Raw genomic sequence first — 18,019 nt, forward strand, 5'->3', positions numbered from 1 at the left:
AAGTCAAACAAATTTCAAAACTTTGGTTGACCCGCTACGTTTTCAATGTATTCATAAGCAGCTTCACTCGAACAATGTTTTCGTGTAATTCATACTTTTTGTTCTCGCAGCACAGTTGAGTGCACTTCTTTCAGAGCACCGGTGCACAGCGGAGAAGCAACACCCGTGGAGCTTGCTTCCGCTGGTGTTGCTTTTCCGCAATGCACCGGTGCTTGGTAACAAGTTTGTTTAACGGGGTTAAAGCAGAGCAGAACCGTGTATAAACTGTTTTACTAAAAGAGTGCGAGAGATAAAAAGGGAAAGGCTACCGGCGCTTTCCCCCTAGCTGGAGCATTAAAGACAGTGAAAACCCCAGATGAGAGGCTTTGCCGGTGTTCAGTGTAAGCATTGCCCGAACTTCGTTCGTGTTTTGTTCTCTGTTTTAAACTCCCAAACTTAATTAGAGCCACGGGCTTGGATGGCAACAGTCCCTCGGTCATCAAGACACCATTGCTCAGTTATACGGTGCACGAATAACGACAGAAAGCGTCGAATACTGTCCGAGAGCCTGTGTAGCTTGCACGAAATCCGGCAAGGCGAGTGCGACTGCAGTGTCTTTAAGCTCCATCGCTTTCCACATGACCCCGATTTCCGGCAGTAGTGGCTTGCATCCCTAAATCGAAAAGACTTTTCCCCAACACCATCCTCTCGACTGTGCTCGGAACATTTTGTGAATGGAGTGGGCATCACATTAACGCTGTGCCGTCGATGAACACGGGGTGCGCTCGCAAGGTGTGTGCAAGTTTTCTCCTGATATTTGCTTTCAGCTTGTAACATTTCGGAACTGGATTTATTTTAATATAGATATTTCGAAGTGGTGACATTGACTCAATTTTATTATCTACAGCACTTAGTTGAAGGCCGATTTTCGTCGCCAGGTGTGGCTAGCGATTGTCAAAAAGTTAGTTCTATTGCTTTGCCTGAATCCCAATCTCCTGCGCAATACCAGAGAGACATGAGCCCATGCTGGCCGTCAGAATGCGACTAGATTCTTCTTATTTTCAAAATTAGTACATAATGTAGCTGGAATGAAACCTTCAATTTCTGTTGCTTAAAGTTGAAACATGCTCATGCATCACTGTTTATAAACATAGAAACATGCTCATGCATCGGTGTTTATAAACGTTTTATTTGAGGATCCCGTGCCAACGAGTGTGTCTTTTGTCGAGAACTGAAAACAGCAAAGTCGAGATGGGCCTTTTGCCGGAGCGAGTCGGTCAATGATTCAACGATTCGAAATTGATGCATGAGCATATTTCAACTTTCAGCAACAGAAATTGAAGGCTTCTTCCCGGCTACATTATGTACTAATTTTTAAAATAAGAATCTAGTCGCATTGTGACGGTCAACGTAGGCTCATGGCTCTCTGGTATTGCTCAGGAGATCGTGATTCAGGAAGACCAATAGAACAAGCTTTTCGACAGTTTTCAGCCACACCCGGCGGCGGAAATATTAAGATAAATTCAGTTAGAGAATGTTACAAGCTGAAGCAGCAATTATCTCGAGAAAACTTGCACGCACCTTGCGAGCGTACCCCATGTTCATCGACGGTACAGCGTTAAGTTCGGTGTGCGCTCCATTCACAAAATGTTACAAGCACGGTCGAGAGGATGGCGTTGAAGAAAAGTCTTTTCAGTTTACGGAAGCAAACCACTGCCACCGGAGATTGGGGTCATGTAGAAACAGCCGCACTCACATTGCCAAAATCCGTGCAAGATACATAGGTCCTCAGACAGTATTCAACGCTTTCTGTCGTTATTCGTGTACCCTAAAACCGAGCAATGCTGTCCCGATGACCGAGGGACTGTCGCCATCGATGCCCGTTGCTCGAATTAAGTTTGGGAGTTTAGAACAAAGAAGAAAGCGCAAACGAAGTTAGGGCAATGCAGATGCCTAACACCGGGACGCAAATAGAGGGCTTGACAAGATTTCTTGGCCAACCAGAAGCCGAAAAGAATCTCCTAGCCGTGGTAGTGAGAAACAGTTTTAATAAGTGCATAAGGGTTAAATGCAGTACCTCTTCATGGTTATGGTGCACAAAATGTTTCGATTATGGTTATGCAAGAAGATTTAAGAAACTATTGTGCCACTTGATTTCTGTTTTTCTCAAACAAAGTCAGATCGCTTCCATGGAAGATTCCCAGCGCTCGGATTATGTCAATCGTTCTGTTGGTCGTGCATGCTTTTTATATCTTCTATATCTTTATGTATCTTCCACCATGATGTTGCATGACCGTGATCAAAACATCATGTGCACCATATTTCCAGTCACCGAGAGTTACCACCTTTCAATTTAGTGGGAAAGCTGAATTGGTGCAAAGGTCACGTAACATAAATCGCTCTGCTAAATTTAGCGGGAACCTTACTTTGTCTCTAGGTCACATGATGTCAGATCACGCAATATAAATTTTTCTGCCAAATTTGGTGGGGAAACTGAATTGGTGTATAGGTTCCGTGAAATCAATTTTTCCGCTAAATCTAGCAGGTAACCTGAATTTGTCTGTAGGTCACATGACGTCAGATCATGTGAAATCAATTTTCCCACCAAATTTAGCAGGGGAACTGAATTTGTGCATAGGTCAGATGACATCAATTTTTCCGCTAAATTTAGAGGGAAAACTGAGTTGCTGCATAGTTCACGTGACATCCATTTTTCCGCTAAATTTATCAGAGAGCTTGAAATTGTCTGTAGGTCCTGTGACATCAATTTTCTGCTAAATTTAGAGAGGAAACTGAACTTGTGTAAAGGTCACGCAATAAAAATGTCCCCACTAAATTTAGCGGCAAAGCGCACGGACGGATGGACAACATTTTGGGATTGGAGGGCAAAGTTAAAAAGCACCTCATGTTTAAGAGAAAAAAAAAAAAAAAAGCCGCTCACCTGATGTGCATTACTGGAAACAGGCTTTGACTAGCAATAAATTATTGCCTCAGGAATGAAGTGCTGCTTCAGTAATGGTCCCTGCACAAACAATTCAAGTGTAAGAACACAAGCCCCAAAATTTTCTTGCCATCCTCCTCCCCCTACTTTTTTGTGCATTTAATTAATTTCATCCCTTGGCAAATCCTAAAGATTTCGAAGTTCTTATCCTACGTCTTTCTCTTAGAGCCTAGTTCATGTTGCAAAAACTTGGCTGAGTGGATAAGCTGGAGCATTCATTGTTCATCGAGACACTTTTTCTATCACCCCATCCTGTTCTTGAAAGCAGAAACTCCTCTCCCTTGACCACGGTCATTAAGGACTTTTTACAGATCATACACAGGAGGTTGGCATTGCCAAGACAAACTCATGTCTTTACTTTGAGCATGGAATAAACGTATGTCTGATCTACGGAAAGTTCCTGTTATACCAAGGCTCATACTATTCTGTTGTCTAAGGAGCAGGCATTGTTTATAAAAACTTCCTTTCATTACATTGTTTCAGAGAACAATTGTTCTTTTTTAATAGGGACCAATTAATCATATTAGGACAATTGTCAAATAATGGCAGATTCACGCGATGGATTGAATCACAATTTTCATCCGTGGACCGTTTGTCACGTTACCATCATGTCGGCTATTCCTCCGATTTGCACCTCGTCAGCAGACGCCCAGACTTAAGGACAAAGTGCCCTTCCATGCCCAGATTTTTAGCGGGTGAGTAACAGTAAAAGCGTTTACAATAGAGAACCAACAGCACAGCAATATTTTTGGTTTTCGAATGAGCCAAACAAAGATAGCGCACTGTACTTTGTCCATTCGCTGTTTCATTTTGTCGAACCATTCTTATTTTCCACTCGTGAAAGAAGCTGCAAGAACTTTGCCCAGCCGACAAGCCGCAGGTTCCGATACTCCTCCGGGTTGGTGTCAAAAAGCTTCAGTGAAAACTTGCCTAGGAAGCTGCAAGCTTCCCTGCATGTCCACCCAGTTTTCAACCCAGCCAAGACCTTTCTTAAAGGGATGCTGAACCGATATTTGAAATCTCATAATTATTGCCCGAGCGGGCTTCACGGGATGGTACTGTACCTAAAAACCATATGCAATCCGACGGATGGGGCCCGAATTATTGTATTTCTTTGAATTAAGAGCGAATCCTCGGCCGGAAGCCGCCGACGCGAGCGAGTCCTTCTGAGAGCAGGCGTAGCGGAACTGACGTGCGCATTCTCGGCGCCCCCAGCGCCCCTGGTGCCTCCGCGCATTCTCCTCGTTCGTTGGTGCTCGCCTTGATTCTTCGCTCGGCGGCTGTTCTCAAAGCGGCTGGTACTAGTACCAAGCGGGCAGAGCCCGCGTTGTTACCGTACTAACAATAACAAACGCCACCCGGCTTAGCCTCTGGCTTGGCTTGGCTCCGTCTGTCTTTTGAGGCGAATGAGAATGCGCACGTCACAAAGCGAGCTTTCCACGACGCTCACCAGGGGTCGCGTAAAATTGTATTTTCCGTGTTTATTGTCATCATGCTTTGTCTCGCTCGGTATGTAACAGCAGCACACGATACTTTTTCATAATAGCACAGTGATCGTAGTCGCAAACATCACTCCTGACCTTGGAAAACTGTGCCACAGAGCGATGATGCAGGGCCGGGAATAGGTTCAGTTTGTCCTCGCTGTCATCTGCTCGTCTCCTCCGTATGGATGTGCTTGGGGGACTGATGTTCCGTGGACGTCTTGTCACTTGATCAATTTATCTGCGGATAAGTTCATCATGTGAATCGGCCATAAGTGGACAGCGGAGTCTGCAGTGACTTAAAGGGGTTATGACACGAAAAATAAACGGATGTCTTATTCTTGAAATGGATTGCTCAAAGACTACTTAGTATATACACCAAGTTACTTAATTTTAGAGCTCTAGTAATTGCACTATTCAATTTACGAATTTGTATCATTTTCATCTGGCGACCAGGCAACACTGCCCAAGTTAGTCACATCATGGTGCCCATAAAGCATGTGACCATGAACGATCTCTCATTCTAGGGGCCCCCATGATCGCCCAAGCTCTCCTTGCCGCGGTACGATCAAAACCGCTCGCGCAACTCGGTAACCCAAATGTTTTTCTCGCTCTCGCCGCCGGCCCGTTGACCTTCCACCCTGCATGCGCCTGCGAGATAATCCCGGGCGACAGTGACCACAACGAGTTCGTCCGTAACTCGCCGTCACTGGAGTTTGTCACCAGCGGGTCGCAGTCAAAATGAACAGCTTTCAACATCTCTTGATAGCAATCATACTCATCGCTGCTGCAATCAATGTCGAACACTTTGACAAGGCGAGCGATGTCGTAGACGTAATCATCACAAACCGCCTGCTCGAAATATGGAAGGTAAACAAGAAAGCTGAAGCTCGAGACGCCAAGATAGCCAAATCTGTGAGTGCGTGCAAGGAGACATCGCGCTGGAGGCTGGCTACAAAGCCAGCCTCCAGTTTTGCTTGGATCCGCCCCTCCGAGGGATTCACATATAAGTGGATTTATCCACGAAACTATCGCGCCATTCTCAAAACAAATCTAGCAGAGTTACAGGAACATACAATGGGTCCTAGCAGTATAGCTATCTTATATTGTATTTTTGGCGTGTCATTTCACGCCAAACATTTCTGTTGATGTTGCCTGCACGTCATAAAAGTGTGTCTCGTATCCAATTAGACATTGTCGAAGGAACGAGGAAACTGCATAATAATGTCACACACTGTTTACCTTAACCGTTTCTTTTTTCTTCAGTTTTTGATCCTAAGTTTTCTTTTCTATACTTATTGCACGTACGGCCCAAGCTGCGCATGTCTCCACAATCAGTCACCATCCTTAAAAATGTGTACAATAAAAAAAATACATGCTGCCATCTCTGAGCAGCACCGCAAACTATGCTCGGAACAAGCCTGGGATGTCCAAAAAGAGCCAATGGGCGAGGTATAGTGCGCGGATGAGTTACACTCATCCTAAACAGTTTAGGAACGGCCCTAGGTAGACGAGCGAGGCTCGTCCAAAATGGGTTAAGGTGCACCAACACCTTCCACGTCGTTGAATCTTATGTAGTAGTATATGATCCTAAATTACCAGACTAGGTTACAGAAAGTAAAGAGTAAGAGGAGGACGGGACGTCATACCTTTTCATGTTCTCATTTTTTTGCCAGTCCTCTATTAAAAGGTTTTCATAGTAAAAGTGACGGTTGTATTTTATCCACCCTTTTGTTTCTCGCAATCTCCTGCCTATTAACTCAACCAGCAAAGTAATGCCCCCCCCCCCCCCAAACACACATCCAACTCACAATAGATATTTTTGGATACAAGGCGCCATGAATGTGCTATGCATGTGAACCAAGCTGAAGACAAATTTGCGGCCTGAGGGAATAAAGAGTTACAAAACTGACAAACATGGCAGTAGCATACTTTTCACTTTTGCACATGTACAAGAACCGCTAATTTCTATTAGAAAAGCGGAAAAGCCCAAGGCTATCAGGTTGCTCACCGACAGCAACTACCAGGAAGAGAAATGGGGGGGGGGGGGGGGGGGTCATGATCGTGAGGGCAGCTGGTCTGTAATGCTTGTGCTTTCCTGAAAGTTGCAAGACTTTTAAAGAAAAATGACCCAAATTATTGCAACAAAATATTCTTTCATTTCATTTCTCATACCAAAAAGGTTGGCATGAGGAACTTTGCCCAACTGACACGACGCAGAATCTGGTACTCATCTGCGTCGAAAAGCTTCTGTAAAGACGCGTCTACCGCGCCGCAATCACTTTGAATCTCCAATCAACCTTTCACCCAGCAAGACCTTTCTTGTGGCTGTGGTGTACTGAAGGCGCAAGTGCAAAGTGAGTGAAGGCATCTCCAAATGCCACTTAGCGGGCCCAGGACTTCACCGCCTCTACGCCAAAGTCTCCTCGAGCAGGATCATGCTTGTGTCTCTGCCATGGTTTGGTTTAGTAAGGCTAGTGGCGCTTCGCACTAGGCCTATCATGGTGTTATGTCTCACTCCGCATGTAACAGTGGCGCACAGTTCTTGTTCAAAGCAGCAAATGTCGATTTCGATCTTGGACAACAGTGCCACAGTGTGGTCGCAAACATGTTCGGCTCGTCCTGGCTGTCATTTGCGCGTCTGCTCCTTTGTGTGGATGCGCTTGGGAGACGGACGAACCGCGGACATGATCAATCCGTCCGTGGATCAGTTCGTCGTGTGAACCAGCCATCAATGAAGAGTGCTGTTCATTTTGAACTTGATATAAATAGCCCTTTTGCAAAATCCCCCAAGCATGAGGATTTGTGGGAGAGACTGTCCCTCGCCTAGTCGCTCTGCCTTGAGATTGCATTGCCTTGGCGCTTGCCTCCTCTTAATCCTCTGTTTTTCGATTCCATTACCTGTTTTATCTATTCCAATGTATTTTTTATTGCTTCTAAGCATAGGCGTAGACCTCGGGGGGGCATCAGGGCTCGTGCCCCCCTGGTGAGATCCGCAGGGGGGAGAGGGGGGCAGGGCAGGGCCCCACCCTCGGGCCCTGCCCTGCCCCCCTAAGATACAGCGGTGTGCTGTATCTTAGTTAAGTAAGCGGCACTCGAAAGCGTACGCTACAGTGCGAGTAAATGGAGCGAGCGTGGGTGGCCAAATCACAGCGCGCTCGGCTCTCGCGTCACGATAGTTTATTCAGAGCTGTGCCTATCCCTATGACATGTGCACGGGTGTTCATAAACGGCTCGTCTCGATTGTACGCGGGTCAAATTGAACCAACACAAACAGCTAACAGCGCGATAGGAATCTGTAGCAATGGTAGTACTCATCCCGGGAAACGACGCGCGAAGCGGCGTGCTGTCCGTCGGCACTCCCGTCGAAAAAGGCAAAATAAAGACACAAATACTATATATACAAGAAATATTGTGCACAGAAGAGAATAGAAACCCTTAGAAGCGATAAAAAACACACTGGAATAGGTAGAAATATGTAATGGAATCGAAAAACAGGATTAAGAGAAGGCAAGCGACAATGCAATGCGATCTCAAGGCAGAGCGGCCAGGCAAGGAGAATCTCTCCCACAATTCCTCGTGGGCTGGCCAGGGCGCTTGGGAAAATAGCAAATCGTCTATTAACTGAGCAGCACCTTTCTGTAGGATGGCTAACCCAACCTAAAACCACTGGATATGTTTGTGTTAGTTTCTTAAGTGGTGTCAAAGTGCCAGTGCACGAGGCCCGTGCAGCACTTGGACGCAAATGGCAGTGTAGCCCTCAAATGAAAGGCATTTGGAAGTGAGTTGCATGTGTCTCTCGCGTTCATACAATTCAAGCTGAACCGTATGTATGCGATTTAGCGAGCGATGGCAATGAGCGACGGAGAGCTCTCATTGCTCGGTTTTTGGATTTCTAGAAAACTTTGCTCATCGCCTCGGTCGCTTGCTCCCGTCGCTTTCATGTGGCTTGCCTCGTCGTGCAGCTGATCGAGCGATAGCAAAAAGGGTCGCCATCACTTTTCTTGTTGCTCGCTAAATTAAATTGCTTACATGCATTTTATACTTTATAGTTGTTGGAACTTGCCAAAATGTGAAGCATGCATTTTATTAAGGGCTTTGCCCTTGCTGACTCTCAGACTGCTGGGATAACTTTGGGTTCCAGTGAAATACGACCACGTGAATTCTCCCTTTGCTTATGAGCTGAGGAGGAAGTAGTTTAAAACACTTTTTTTTTTCTGTTTCTTTTGACACTAGTCAATGCGCGTTTTTGTTTTTTCTCCTAACCTTTACAGTGAAGTACTACCAGGGGGTTAGTAAATAAGTGCACCATATACAGAATTTTTTTATAAGAAGTCAGTGCCCCAGTCGACAGAGAACTCGTTTATACTCTTCGAAAGTAACATCATTAATACAGACCTTACTTCTAAAGGCGCACGTCACGCAATGTTTCGAGAAGTTTCCGAGGACGAAAATCGAACTTGAATCTAACCTCCCACAGTGGAAGCGAATACAAGCGCCATCACACTAACGGGTACCTTTAGCAGTCATGGGTTCCGCAAAACACACCGCCTAGCTATCTGGTACCCAGCCGCCACCCGATTTGCAGAAATCAAGCTCCCTGATACACTCACCAAGTGCCTTGCTTGGCCCCCCTTGCCTCCGGTGGGACCTTTGCCTTTGGTTGTGTTCCCGCAATCTGAGTGCCCGTGCAGTGACAGGTCGGTTCCGTGGCTTCCTTGGCAAAAGTTCGAGGGTCATCCAATGCGGAAAGCACCTGTGCGACAAGGAACCGCACACGTTCGCTTTCACGCCGACTGCACACAAAAGGATCACGTCATAAACGCTCCGAACAGAAAGGACTCAAAAAGGAAAACGAGTGAGCGAGCACTCACCAATTAGGCTCATATCCACAGCTGGTTTTATGGGCACGCCGGCACCTAGGACACTTCCTTTTTCCAAGAACGTTCTTCGATGTTTGTTCCTAAAGTCTGAAAGCGTCCGAAAGTTGCGAAAGTTTTGAAACTCGCTTCGTTTTTGAAAGTTTTTGGATGGATGGATGGATGTTAATGGCTATTCCCTTTGTAACGGGCGGTAGCTTGCGCCACCTAGCCTAAGTCTAAAAAGACAAAAACGTGATTCCTCCCGCCCTTTTAAGACCAATTTTTCTCCCCTAACTATCACCAGGCAGTGTAGGATATCACCAGGATGACCTTCGGGGGATCGGGCAAAAAAACTAAAAAACATCACCCCCCTGCCTCTTCCCCCCGGCGAAGGAGTCGCCAATTTTCCTCTGGTCAAACCTTTTCGGCGTTACCCCAGCACCGGACCCACTGGGAGACAGGGTTGAGACTTTGGGCCGGAGCCACGCGGGAGGGAGTCCCAATTTTCCTCTGTCCCGCCTGTTCCCAGCTGTGCTAAGTTAGTTCTCCATCATTTAATTTTCCCTAGATAATTTCCACCAATCTTCTAATCGTCTCTTTGTCACTGTAATCTTTTTCTCTACCATCCTTCCATCGTCGCCAGTGAAACCCAGGGCCCCGGCCAAATCCGTTACCCCTTCAGGGAGGGCAGGACGAAGCCTCGTGCACTTCAAAACCAAGTGCTCCAGTGTCTCGCTATCATTATGGCAGGCGGCACATAATGTGTCGGTCTCCTGAAATTTAGCCCTATATGTCCTTGTCCTCAAAACTCCCGTTCTTGCCTCGAACAGCAAAGCACTTCCCAGTGAATTGTCAAATAGCTTTTCCTTTCTTATCTCCTGCTTTCGTGACCTGTACACTGCTAAAGCCGATTTCTCCTGCATTCTCCCCTCCCACATTTTCCTCTCCGCCTCTTTCACCTTCTTTTTCACTGACGTAGTCTGTTCAGCCCCATCACCAGTGTGTAGATATTTAAATGTAAGCTTTCGGGTTCGGTTTGTCCATTTTGTGTTTAAACTTTTCATGTATAAATACTTGAATACCTTACGTGCCCACCGCGTATCCTCCATTTCAGTCAACCTTTGTTCAAATTTTGGATGGATGGATGGATGGATATTGGCTGTTCCCTTTATATCGGGCGGTAGCTTGCGCCACCTAGCCTTAAAATTTTTAATTAAGAAATTTGTTTTCCCTTTACCTCTCTGCAACTATCACCGGGCGGGTAGAGTACTTCCCAGGAAGACCTTTGGGGGATCGGGCAAAAAAAATTAAACACCGCCCCCCGCCTCCTCCCCCGGGCGAGGGAGTCGCCAATTTTCCTCTGGTCAACCTCGTCGGTGTTCCTCCTTAAACCACACCCACTGGGGGACAGGTGTGGGACTTTGGGCCGGAGCCACGCGGGAGGGAGTCCCAATATTCCTCTGTCCCTCCTGACCCCCAGCTGTGCTAATTGTTCGTCCTTGTTTCATTTTCCCTAGACTGTATCCACCAGTTTTCCAATCTCCTTTTTGTGATGGTAACCCTTTTTTTCTCCATTCCTCCATCCTCGTCCGCAAAACCGAGCGCCCCCGCCAAATCCACCGACCCCTCCAGGAGAGCAGGACGAAGCCTCGTACATTCTAAAACAAGATGTTCCATTGTTTCGTTCTCATTTTGGCAAATGGCACATAATGTATCCATTTTTTCGAATTTAGCCCTATACGTTTTGGTTCTTAAAACCCCCGTTCTAGCCTCAAATAGTAGGGAACTACCCCGTGAATTATCAAAAACCTGTTCTTTTCTTATTTCCTGCTTATGTGACCTGTAAATTGCTAAAGCTGATTTTCCTTGCATCCTACCACTCCACATTTTCCTTTCGGCTTCTTTTACGCCCTTTTTTATCGTTGTGTTCCGCTCAGTCTCCTCCCTAGATGACAGATATTTAAATTTTAGTTTTCTCGTTCGGTTCGTCCATTTTGTATTCAAACTCTTCATGTATAAATACTTGTACACCTTCCTCGCCCATCGTACGTCCTCCATTTTTGTTAATCTTTGATCAAATTTCAATTTGCTGATTGCCTCTCTACTCTCAAAAGTCGACCATCCCATGTCCCCTTGTACCCCTTCATTTGGCGTGTTCCCATGCGCCCCCAGTGCCAACCTGCCTACACTTCTCTGTCTGACCTCCAATCCTGTCTGAACCTCTGATCGCATGCACAGCACTGCATTACCAAACGACAAACCTGGCACCATGACTCCTTTCCAAATGCCTCGAACTACTTCATATCTATTATAATTCCACAGTGCTCTATGCTTCATAATAGCCGAATTTCTTTTCCCCTTTTTTATTACATTTTCCTCATGTTCCTCTAAATATTTCTTTCCCTGTTTCACCCAGACCCCCAGATATTTGTACTTATCTACATAGTCTATTTCAAAGTTCTGAATTTTCAGCGGCTCCCCCTTTTCGTCATTAAAAACCATCACTCCAGATTTTTCTCTACTGAAATTTAGACCAAGCTTGTCGCCCTCTCCTCCACATATCCCAATTAGTTTGTCCAATATTTCCCGGCTATCTGCTATAAGTACAATGTCGTCTGCATACATCAGTCCAGGTATGACTTGGTTTACTTCGCTCCCTCCCTCCATATACGTCAGATCGAATCCCAAGTTGCTCTGCTCTAACCTGTTTTCCAATTCGCTTAGGTATACCATGAAGAGCAGTGGTGACAGGGGACAACCCTGTCTAAGCCCTCTTTTTATTGCTGCTGGTCTTGTAGTTTCTGCCTCCCACTTTATAACCACCTCATTATTTGTATACACTTCTTGCAAGAATCTAATCAAATGTGCATCTAGCTTATACCTCCTCAGCAGTTCCCAGAGTTTTTCCTGACTCACATTGTCGTATGCCCCTTTGATATCTAAAAATGCTGCCCATAATGGTCTATGGTTTGTCGCTGCAATTTCTATGCACTGGGTGGCTATAAATAAATTATCTTCAAGCCTTCTATCCCTTCGGAAACCATTTTGGAGCTCACCCAGAATCTGCATGCTTTCTGCCCACTCTTCCATTCTTCTCTTCACTATCTGCATAGCTAGCCTGTATATGACCGAAGTTACTGTTATTGGGCGATATGATTTAATACTATCTTTATTACCTTGGCCTTTATATATTAGTCTCATTTTGCTTAGTTTCCAATCATTGGGTACGTCCCCCCCTTTAATTATTTGGTCTATCACCTGTTTTAGCTTTAATTTGCTTGCTTTACCTAGGGCCTTAATTAGTCTGATTGGAATGTCATCTGGACCTGTTGCTGTTCCTGCTGGAATCTTACTTTCCGCTCTGTCCCATTCTCCTATAGTAGTTCCCATTGTTTTGGCTCCCTCTTCCTCCTGCACGTTACTGTGATTGGTGTTCTCCAGTTTTCCATTTGGTTCCAACTCCGAAAAAGCTTCTTCAATTGTCCTCCTGATGTATTCTCGAGCCTCTTTCCCTTCAACCTTTATCCCCTCCTGCGTGGTGAGTGAGTGCTGGCACGACTCCGTCTTTTTTCCCTGTGCCTTAATGTGCTCCCAAAATCTTTTTGCTGCATTTCTGTCGTTCTGATTTATCTCCATCATCCACTGAACCCCTGCGCTGCCAATTTTGGTCTGTATGAGAGCTGATGCCTCCCTTTTTCTATTCAGAAAATTTTCCCATTTTGCTGCTACTTCGTCCGGGGTTGCTCCCCTTTTCTTTGCCCACCTATGTTCTCGAGATGCCTCTTGACGTTGCGATATGGCTGCCTTAACCTCTTTATCCCACCAGATTTTAGGTTTGTGCTTTTTCCCTCTCTTTCCTCCTCGCTTACCTCGGTACTTTTCCAACTCAGTCTTAAAAATGCCCACTAAATCCTCATATGACCACTCTCTTTCCGGTTGGTTGGATACTATGCTCTCAATATTTTTGGATACTTCTTGTAACTGATCTTCGTTTAGAGTCGATTTACCTTCCCGTTCCTGAATGTTTAGCTCTGTTACCGATGCACCAAATTTGATTTTGATTCTTCTGTGGTCACTCCCTAAGCTTTTTATACCTTCCTCGTCTATTTCCATACTCCCTAGCCTGTTATACAGCTTTGGGGACATGAGGCAATAGTCTATTGTTGAGTGAGAAGCGTTTCTCTCCCACGTGATTTTTCCATCGCATTTTACTTGAGCATTAACTAGTACTAGATCCAGAGCATCGCAGAATTCTTGCAACATTTTCCCTGTTGTGTCAGTGTGCCCATCAAAATCTTCTAAATGGGCATTCATATCTCCCATGATAATTATTTCCCTATTTAAACCAATTTCTCTGACATCCCTCGCTATGCATGACAAGTGCTGTGCATTTTCTTCTTTTGAATCCCTTCCAGTTTTCAAGTAGACAAATCCCAGTAGTGTGTTCAAATCCGTAATCCGTCCTATCAACCATAGGTGTTCCCTGCATCCCTCATTCACCCTCTCCCAGTCTTGGCCTTTGATCAATACTCCTATCCCTCCTCCCTTTCGTTCTCCGCTACTCCTGTTGCATCCCAACCAAAAATAATCCGCTATGTATGGTGGCTCCTCCATATCCCTAAGGTGGGTCTCCGCCAATCCATACACCTGAAAATTTTCCGCCACCAGCTGCTTCTCAAGCTCTTCCCATTTTAGTCTCTTTCTACCTCCCTGCATGTTTATAAAACCAATATTAAGCTGTTTCTTCCTCTTTTTCCTATTCCTGCGAGGCCTCCTCCTGCCCTCCCTGTCCCCACCTCCCAGCTCTAAATCCGGATCCCTCTCTTCTCCCGGACTTCGCAGGCTCCCAAAAAAGCCCTTGCCCTGCAGCCCATTCTTCGTCCCACCCGTCTTCCCGTGAGCTCGCCATAATGGATCCCGTCCCTTTGGAAAGTGGGGACCGGACTCCTTTGGCGGACCTCCCTGTTGATGTCCATGACCTCGTATCTGTGTTGGAATCTTAGTGCCTCAATCACATTATTGGCTTCTCTTACCTCCCTTTCTGTCTGTACGGTCTGCCCCCTAACCTCCGGGATGGTGCACAGCACGATGTGCACGTTCTCTTTCACCTTTCTGAGTTGCCGGACTCCCTCCCTAATGTGCGCGCCCAGATCCCCTCCTTTCCTGTTCAGCACATCGTTTAGCCCCGCGTGCACCATGACCAGGCTCTCTGCCGCCTTATTTTCTTGCAGTATAGCCACTGCACTTTCTATTACCTCCTTCATTCCCTTTCCCGGGCGGGTCACCACTTTCACCCTCTCGTCGTCCTCCACCTTGCTCCCTATCCCCTCCCTGCACCTGGCCACATTGGAGCTGCCCACCACGATCACCTGCCCCCCTGCTCCAGCCGCCTTTCCTTTCTCTGCCGGTCGAGCGTTCCCTGGAACCCCATCTCCTCCTGTACTCGGTCGCTGCAGAGCCGCACTGTATGAGAATCCCTCTACCCTGGCTGCCTGCCCACTCTTGTCTGCCGCTGTCCCCCTCTCTTTCCTCTGCAGTTCGTCTTCGCCAGCTCCCTTCCGCGCCCACCGAGCCTCCATCTCCCTCAGTTCCCGCTCCACCTCCTCTATTTCCATACTCAGTTTGGCCTGCAGCTCCTTTATGTCCTCCTTCTCACTCGGCTTCCCCTCCTGAGTCATCATCTCTCGCAACTCTTTTTCCCTTTTTGTTACGATGGCGATGGCGATGTGGCGATGCTCGTTGGTTCCGAGTTCTGACCAAGTTTATTTGACGCAACGTAAATTTGCTTGTTTTATTTGACCTAAATTAATACTTTAAGATACAAAAAATTGTTTTAAGATTTATAAAATTATTTTTAATAAAGCATGTCGAAGCGCATTGTGGACTAAACTGACTAAACTGGAGCTTGGCTTCGTCAGCTTCGTTTCAATTTAACATGGCGGCGACCACTATTGTGCTGTGTACCGTGCTCGACCTATTTGCTGTGCATTGGTTGTCCTGTTATCCACCTCCTGCGATCCTCATCAGCCCCAAGCATGCTGTCTAAGTATTGTGTCCTCGCCGGAAAGAATATCCAGTCTTCTTGGAAGCGTTGCTCGAATGTCGTCGGCACCCACGAACCGACTCGGCAAGCCCCACGTCGTTGCTTGGTTCCTCCGCGTTTCCGGCGATGGATCGTCCAGCCCTGGCCTCAGCCCTACAGGACGTAGCCGGTGAAAAACAATCTACGACAACGCGGTGTCTTTGGAATGCGATTGCTACGATCAGTGGCTCTTGAAACCTCAGTAGCCCCCTTCAATGGTGAACTCTTCGATGTGAACGCCCTTACCTTCAGTGTCCGGAGACTGCTGCAAACATCCGACGAGAGCGGACGTCTTCTCCGGGCTCCGCAAACCCCAGAGAACTGTACGCGACTGTACGTGGTCCTGGTATAAACATCGCCGCGCTCCGTCGGCCCGCCGCAGCACGTCCGCTGAGAGATCGGTTCGCTCGAGTCTCGTTCTGCGAGCGGCACGCCCGTTTCTGCTTCGAATATGGCTACAGCCGACATCGCCGCTTCGCAGCTCACCAATATCTTTGCGTCCATCCTGAGCCAGGACATGAAAATCTCCCTAGAGCGAGACGACCAAGGTGGGAAATGGATCACCCCTGGAAAGCCCCGCAAATCTCGTCTTCCGGCCGACTTTGACCCCGAACTTCACGTAGTTATAGTGCATCTCCCAGTCCGTCCTGCTGGCGCAGCTGCGCTGCCTCTTGACAGTTTGCCGGCGTTCTTGCAAGCCGCACAGCTCCCTGCTCATACATGTACCGACGTGTCGCTCCACCTCCGGCAAAATAACCGTCCTCCGCACCCATCACGAAGCGATCGTCAACTGGCTACTTCGCATCACCAATATCACCTTAGGCCCGCTTCAGACTGGGCAATTTCGCCCAGCAACTTGATGTAGCAACTCCAGCAACACGGGCCGCCCGCGTTCACACGCAGCAACCGAATTGCTCCGACTTGCTATCATCATCATTAAATTTGATTTTTCTTACACTATTTAGATGCACAGCTACGCGCTAAAAAGGTGTTTTTATATCTTTGAATGGTGTTGAGAATACTAACTCATCTTTCTGAAAAGGTTTATTTTCAAAAACAATCCATTTCAAACCAGAACCAAGTTTATAGCTGTCATCATCACCACCACAGGGGTGTCACGTGAACATATCGCGTCCCTGATTGGCTGCAGCCGTTTCAAACGTCTTCGAATTGCTCCGAGTTGCTCGCTCGTTCGAGTCGGACCCGATCTCAGCAATTCGTGTCGATCTAGGGAAAGCTAGGGAACAACTCGCCAGCAACCCCGGAATTGCTGGAAAAGTTGCCCCGTCTGAAGCGGGCCTTACAAAACACTTCCCCTCCCGTCCATTCCTACCTAGCCGCTCCAAACAACTCCTGTCGAGGTGTTATACGTGGAATTGCCTCGGAGGCCACCCCCGACGAGATCGTCAATGATCTGGAGCCTTATCAAGGGGACATCCTTCACACAGGGCGAGTAGGCACAACAGGTTCAGCCATCATCACCTTCATCGGAACTCATGTCCCTTACACAGTGTACTACCGCCACCTTGAATTTCGCTGCCGTCCCCACAAACCTCGAGCCCATCATTGCAACAGCTGTGTCGAGTACGGACACCATACTCTGGCCTGCCCGGGCAACCAGCAACGCTGCTCCCCGTATTCCACCACCCTGGCCCGCCCAGACAAACCCCATTCCTGTACTCCCTGGTTTGCGTTGCTTCAACTCGCAGTGTGGTTCTCAAACAGGGCACTTGGTCCCGAATAAGCTGCTGCACCTTCACTCACTCCATGAGACGCATCCCTCAACAGTTGTGGCGGCATGTAAAGCGTGGATGCAGGATTCGGTTTATGGCAGTCACCTTGTCAATTGCTACAGTGGAGCACACTGTTTACAGAAAGGATCGTGCTAAGAACTGTAGGGGTGTGCTGGTCGTGGTACCTTTTCTACTACCCTTTTGGCGACGCCTTCCCCTTTCCTCCTCCTCCTCCTCCCCCCCCCCCCCCCCCCCCCCCGGGGCCGAGGAGCAGTGCCCTTGGTATCCCTTGGGCGCTGCCAGCCAGTGTTTGGCCTGCCCATTGGTGGCTGTTTTTGGGGGAGGGGGCAAAACACATGACTTGCCCCCCCCCCCCCCCCACTCTAAGAACTGGGGGACAAGTGCCCCCCTTGACCCCCCCCGGTTGGTGCACCCATGCCTTTCACAGCCCTGGTCCTGCCACACCTAGAGTATCGCAGCTCCATATGAGACTCCTGTGAGGTTGATCTTGTAAGATCAGTTGAAAGTGTTCATCGAAGGGCAACTATACACTATTCTTCGGCAGCCAAGCTCACTCCGGATCACTCACTGCTTTGACATTGGCTAGAATTCTGGCCCTTCACTGTACGACCAGAGTTGATCTCAAGTGTGGCCCTCCAGCGGGTTGTCTTATTATGCCTCCTAAACAGCGTTGTGGAACTGCAAGTTCACGAGACGGCACTGAAGGAAGTTGTTTGCAAGAATTGTGCTGGTGCCTTTTAACCGTTTCGTACTGTAGAGCAACAGCCTTCCTTCTTGGTGTGGTCTTCACTGTTCTGGCAATCCCTTTATTTGCACTCACGCAGAACCCCCCTAACAATCATCACAAGCTCGAAAACATC

Source organism: Ixodes scapularis, unplaced genomic scaffold (genome assembly GCF_016920785.2).
Source record: "Ixodes scapularis isolate PalLabHiFi unplaced genomic scaffold, ASM1692078v2 ptg000312l_1___fragment_2___debris__unscaffolded, whole genome shotgun sequence".
NCBI classification, from domain to species: Eukaryota; Metazoa; Arthropoda; class Arachnida; order Ixodida; family Ixodidae; genus Ixodes; species Ixodes scapularis.